The sequence below is a fragment of the Neolamprologus brichardi genome, chromosome 23, assembly GCF_056152115.1.
Source record: "Neolamprologus brichardi isolate AB-2024 chromosome 23, ASM5615211v1, whole genome shotgun sequence".
In the NCBI taxonomy this organism is placed as follows: Eukaryota; Metazoa; Chordata; class Actinopteri; order Cichliformes; family Cichlidae; genus Neolamprologus; species Neolamprologus brichardi.
The window spans coordinates 30,704,423-30,711,248 of NC_142125.1; positions in this window are offsets into that span (position 1 = coordinate 30,704,423).

The following is a 6,826-nucleotide window of genomic DNA, read 5'->3' on the forward strand; positions in this document are numbered from 1 at the left end:
TATTAGATTAGATCAGATTAGATTAAATAAAACTTTATTAATCCATCAGGTGGGTTCCTCTGGGAATTTTTCACACACCTGAATAAACGTCAAACAGAAAACTGGTTAAACAGAAGTGTGAGATGGTCGAGAATTTATGCCAGTGTCCTGTTATATTTTAGATAGCAAGGGGCAGACGACTAAGTTTATTAAACTCCACCGAGACAGCAGTGACGCAAATCTGAGGGCTAGACTGTCCCATTTCACAGCCTCGCACTTCCGGCCTTCTCGGTCTTTGAAGGACCCGGCCCACGTAGACCGCGAAGGCCGGGTCCTCCGAAGGATGGCCTACGTTTTGGGACACAGCTTTAGTCTCTGTGTTATTGTACTTCCTGTTTTATTTCGACAGTCTCTTGTCCTGTGTTCAGTTTTGCTTCCCCTGTCCTGTTAGTCTGTATTAGTTCCAGCTGTGTCCCCTCCTGTTTCCACACCTCTCATTATCCTGTGATAAGTGTTCCTGTGCTCATGATGCGTCATCCTGGTTTGCTGTGTGTTTCCTCGTGCTCCTCTTTTCCGTCGCAACTCCTCTTAGTTTCTGGGTTTTTTAATCTTGTATTTCTTTGTGTTACAGAGTGTCGTGTTGCAGCTAATAATGCTGCCTACCGTACTTTTCCCCTTTTGTGTCCGAGTCCTTCATTTGGGTCCTACCTCTGCCTGCTACACAGCACAACATGACAGAACCAGTCCCTTTATCATTTACATTGGTTTAATGATTCAGAAGACACACACACAAAAATTTGGTTCCAACAATTCCCACAATTCAACTCACTTAGACTGGATTTCACGTCCATTCTGCTTGCATTAAAAACATAACATGGACCTTGAAAAAAATATTCTTTTGCGTTTGCTTATGTATTCACTCCGTGCAAAATAGGGAATGTTTGATGATCCTGGGAGTGTCAAAATATATAAATAAATAATAAATAAAAATTAAGTTTAAATGTGTTGAATGTGACTGTAGTTTCTTTTAAAATTTTTAAAGCTATTGTGATATTATGATATTATGGTTACTGTGAATTTTTCAGGGAACTATTACAGTGTACAGAAAATATAACATTGTCACATCCATAGCGGTGACATTGACCTTCAGTTAATATTGTTGGGTTCAGCTATTCAGCATTCCAAATATTTATCTATGAATCCACTATTATCAGCCACCTATTGGCTCCAGTCAATGGGCACCGAAGCCATTCACTAGTATTCCCACTGATCTCCCCTTATATCCCCGGTCCTTGCTACCTTGGCCGACCCTCAGCTCCCCCACCACCCAGCTTCCGCCTATTGATTGCTACCGTGCCACCCTTCTCTGTCGCCCCTCAAGAGTCTGAACGTCCTCTGATCTGAAGCGACACCACCACTTACCCAAAGCAGCAGTCCTCCCAGAAAAGGCTGAGCTATCCCAGAGTCCCTGTGGTGGGCAGCCCTCTGTCCCTCTGTTCTTATGGTTCAGTCACCATTGAGCAAAACCACATGGGAGCTCCACTCCTGTGCCGGCCTCACCCACAGTGGTTCCACTGAAATCCCTAAACACCAACTGTGCAGTGATTTGCTCATGTCTCTCTCTCTTTTTTTTTGCCTGCATATCATGAAATAAGAGAGATTACTCAACTGTGCAAAAAATTAGAGTTTTCATGCAATTCACTTTTTCAACACCTTGAAAAAACAATAAGATATTCCTAATTAGACGGCCGTTTTCTGATTAAACTCGAATGAAGGAAAAATAACGCTTGTCTAATGCATCGCCTTATCTAACGGGTTCAAGTTGTGTTGCTGATGCTGTCTCATTGCATTTGAGATGTTGCTGCATTCCCTTCCTGTTCTGACACATGCTATAACGGCTAATTAAATGTGATGGCTGATATTATTCAATTCGGAAACAGTCGTACCTCAAAGAGCAAAGAAAATTACAAAATTGATTTGATGACAGCTAAATTGCAAGAGAAGGCCTTGATTTAACCAGCCAATGTAAATGAGTCTAATTTAGAATCGTGTAATGTGGCCAGGAGAACGTGGCGGAAAATGATCAGGCTGGCCAGTCACAGATATTAAAATGAATTATATCTAATCGGAATTTTAGTCACGCTACATTAACTAATAGAAAGTTATTAACATTTCAAGAGTGTGGGGAGGGGAAAAAAAGCTTTTGCCTGCAAAATTAACAGTGGCTGGGCTGACCCGTGGGCCTGCCGATGTGAACACTGTAATGACAGCATAATGGCATATTTACATTTAAAACCTCGCTGGCTAATATTCCGATTCCGAATTAGACGTGAAGTCGAGGAATATTTGGTTTGGCCTTCTGGCCTTTCTGCCGAGGGTTTCTCCGATTTCAATAGTAAAGTCTAACTTTTAATTTCTTACGCCATTTCTGCCTAATCTCTTTATTTTTATGCACCCTCCCGTCTTTGGTTTGGTTATAGTATGTCTTTTATCTGGCATGTTACGGGAAAGTGCCAACTCCTTCTCTTGTTGCCTTTATTCCTGCTTTCATCCTTTCATAAGAGTATATCTATAGAAATATTGTGTTTCTCTACCTGTGTCGTCTTTGTTCCCTCTCTCGTGACGAGCCCAGCATGTCTTTAGGCTAGAAGGCCATCCCTGACAGCTATTTTACCTCTGGCAACTGAGTTTTGTATTTTAAGTGTTTTACTTTTATATTAATTTTCTTTGCTCACCAATATCACTTCAGTCTCTTGTGCGTCTTCAATCCGCCTGGTTTTTTAAGTTCAAGGACTGCTAAGAACACAGAGGAGTGCTTAAAGATGCAGCTTTTGAGGCTGTTGATACCTGCCAGGTTTTGCTAATTTTCAAAGGACAGTGAATATCCATAATGAAACGGCGCCCACTAGTCAGCCAAGGACAACTTAGGCATTCAAAGATGTTTCATCACTTATCACACACACTGCCCACTAAGCCATTAGTATTCACAACACATTAGAAGTTTCATGGACATCATACAAGCCTATTCAGATGAACTCAAAGCATAGTCAATCCTTAATAAAGGCATCAAAATCTTTCAGTATTCACAAAGTTTGTTTTCATGACTGGGAGGTTATTCAAATTCCAGTGTTTTTCAGTAAGTGAATAGAACAATTTACAAGCACACAATGTGTATATGTGTCTGCATATGTGTGTGTATCTCCACGTGTGTGTCTGTTATTGTTTCTGGGTTTCGCCAGAGTTGGGCTGACCTCTGGCTCGACACGTTCAGCGCCAGACATCACCGGTCCTCTGCTCTCCTCATTTCCACTCCTCCGCTCGTCTGCAACAACTCTGTTCATCCACAGCAAGCGATGAAATTTTTACACTGAACAGACTGTCTTTTTTTTTATAATTTATCATGGCACGGGGATGAGCAGGAGTAGAATAGCTAGTGCGGCGCAGTGATGTGGGTTTAATGTTTGATAAAAAAAATAAAGAGAGAACATCATTCAGCAAGGTTTGTCATTGCGGATTTAAAAGCACTCTGGTTTCAGAAAGGGTTAGCTTGAATGCGTGCATCTGTGTTTGCATGAGGGAGAGATACATGAGGAGAGACAATACTGGGTTCATGCATGTCAGGGTCCAATCGTAAAATGTTCCCTGTGCAAAATGTACGATGGTATTTGAGAAAAACATGAACGCTCGCTTCTCTGTGTCCTTTTAGGTTGACACTTTTAGCTTTTGACATTCATATGGTACTCGTGTGTGTGTGTGTGTGTGTGTATACCTTGTTCGTGGCAGTGGTGGACTGTTTAAAAGGGGAAAAAAAAGCAACAAAGAGCATCTTGGGCTCTGACGTCCAGCCAGCAGACCTTCCTCTCAGCCCACCATCTGCTCCCCAGGTCAACCCCCCCCCCACCACCAAACACACACGCACCGTTCTCGGTGCCTGTGAGCTTAGTAGCTGCTTTAGAATGCACTGATGTGTGAAGCACTAAGAGAGCAAGCTTGGATTTTCTGTCTACTACAACTTCCCCCAGCAGCCACTTTTAAACACCTCTTTTAAAACAGGAAATTCTACTGCCCGGCCAGTTTTCACACTTTAATGCAGAAACACCTCGCACTAACCTTGAAAGCAACCATTTGACTTTATTTTAGTTCTGACCAAAAAAACCAAAAACCCAATAGACAAAGAGATCAGCAGCATCTTCGAGGGTCTGGATAATATTACTCCCTTAAGGCCCTGATTTCTTGGCAAGTTTCCAATCACGAATTTGCAATAATGTTTCATTTAAAGTACCAGTTTACCGCCTTTTTGTGCAGTACCCGAATCACTACATCAGAAAGTTTTGCGTATCAAGGTGTTTTTTTTATACTAGATGTAGCCATTAATGAAGCTGATAAAGTTTTAAGACATATATTTAACAAAAGTATAACTTATTTTTCCAACCTTTTGTGGCTTTTTATTTTAAATTTTTTGAAATTTGCTTTTTTTAAAAAAAACAAACAAATTCAATAGTGCTTCTGTGCATATGTTTGTTTGTTTTTTAATGCTCCAAAGACCACTGAAATTAAATGGCTTCATACTCATTGAGATAGGGGCTTCAAAGTAACCACTCGTAGACATAGATGGGAGTGGTTGCATTTACCATGCTGTTAACACTAAAATAGGGATTGTGATCTCAAAAGTTTGGAGATATTTTGTTTTCAGAAACACATTTTTAGCCTGTGGCTTGATAACACGTGTCTTCATGTTCCAATTCAATTGGTTAACAGAGTTCTTGAGAACCAACAACTCATTCTCTTCCACTTATCCTTGTCAGGGTCACAGGGGGGGCTGTAGCTCATCCAGTCTAACAGAGAGACAGACAGCCATTCACACCTATTTGTCAATTTAGAATTGCCAATTAACCTATCCCCACTAACTTCAGTCAGAGTATCCGGGAGAACATGCAAACTCCACACGGAAAGGCCCCGGCCAGGTGGTGGAATCGAATGCAGGACCTTCTTGCTGGGAGGCAACAGTGCTAATGCCCGTGCTACTACAGCAACTAAAATTACAAAAGTAAAGTTCATGGTGTCACTAAAGGAGAAGTTAAAGAGTCATCATTAGAAATGACCACATATTGTGTGGGATGTAAAAATTCACCATTGATAAAATGGTAAATGGACTGGATCTTATATAGCGCTTTTCTACTCTAGCTGAGCACTCAAAATGCTTACCTACAAGTCAGGATGGATCCATACTTTTATGTTGTTTCCAAATACTGACCGTAGCAACTGAATGTTGCAGCCCAAATCAAGATCAAAGACCTGCCGACATTTTTCTAATCTATTGTCCATTTTTGAGGAGCCAAAATTGTCGCTGATTGCTGTGGTCCTCTGATGCTCTATCCCATCTGCTTCAAGGGTTGACCTGGAAACAGAAATGGCCTTTTGCATAGTTTGGTTTTCACAAATGACTATTTGAGTTGCATTTCTATCAGCTCAGTCTGGCCATTCTTGGCATTTTTTGTGCCAAGAGAAGTGATTGTTTTCTCTTTTTCAGAGCATTCTCTATAAATCCTGGAGACGGTTATCTGGGGAAAACCCTGGGAGATCAGCAGCTTTTGAAATACTCAAACCAGCCTGTCTGGCACCCACAACCATGCCATGTTCAGAGTCACTTAAATCCCTTTTTTCCCCATTCTGATGCTCGGTTTGAACTTTAGCAAGTTTTCTTGACCATGTCTCCTTGCTGAATTGAGTTGCTGTTGATTAAATATATGTATTAACAAGCAGCTAAACAGGTATACCTAATAAAGGGGCAGTGAGTATAATTTCTTTTTAGTGTGTTACATGCATTATCTAGCGCACGTCACAAAGTAGCAGAAACCCTGTATAATTACCGTAAGAACCATACCTCATGCTTTGTGTGAGACAGCTGACGAGTAAAAAATAGCTACTTGTCATTGAAAGGACAAGACCTGACTATGACTATGAATCAGTACTATTGGTTATGTGATTGCAGAATGCGTATGCTATGCTATGTGTTAAATGCTCTTATATTTTGCTACAGTTGTCAAGCCAGCAGAGGACAGTGAAACTGCAGTAATGTTAAGTGTTAAATATGTGCTTCACTGTGTCCTTCAAGCAACTGCCTGCATCAGTCTAAACTTACCAGCAAACACCTCTGAGATCTTCAAAGTAAATGTGTGTTTTTGTGCAGTCTCCAAGGTATGCCAAGCAATTTAATTGTTGTTTTCTTGATTTTCACGTTTTCAGACTGCATCGAAGACTCTCCAATAATTTTCTTTTACTACCTACCGAGTTAGTTTGATGTATGCACTATGCTGGTCTTGCTTTATATATTTAGGCTCACGGTGATGGTCAGTTAAGGGTCTGCATGAAAAAGACTAAGAGAAAGTCAACGAGAGTGCAGACATCTGCTGATCTTGTTTTTATGTTTATGTATGGAGATATGCATCATAGAGACAGCATGCTTGTATGTGTTGAATTGGAGATCTGCATCTATGTACGTTAGTACATGTACATGTGGATAAAAACAAAACAAAACAAAACAAACTAAAAAAAAAATTCTCCCCCTACCACTTTACAAATGAAATCAGTGCTGTGAGGCGGTGGATTAATATCATAAGGAAGGCCAGAGTGGGCCATTAGAGTGGTGTAATGTTGCTCTGGGGCCTTCTGATGGATGGCCATCGGCGCTACGGCCCTATTTGCACACAGTCACCTCTGTGGTAGCTGCTATTAGCAGGACATGGGAGGTAAGGGCTAAGGGATGGTGGTGAGGTTGCTGTACCAAGGTTTTATTATTAGAGAGGTGTATGTGTTTGTTTTCCACTGTATGTGCCGGTGTGAGTAT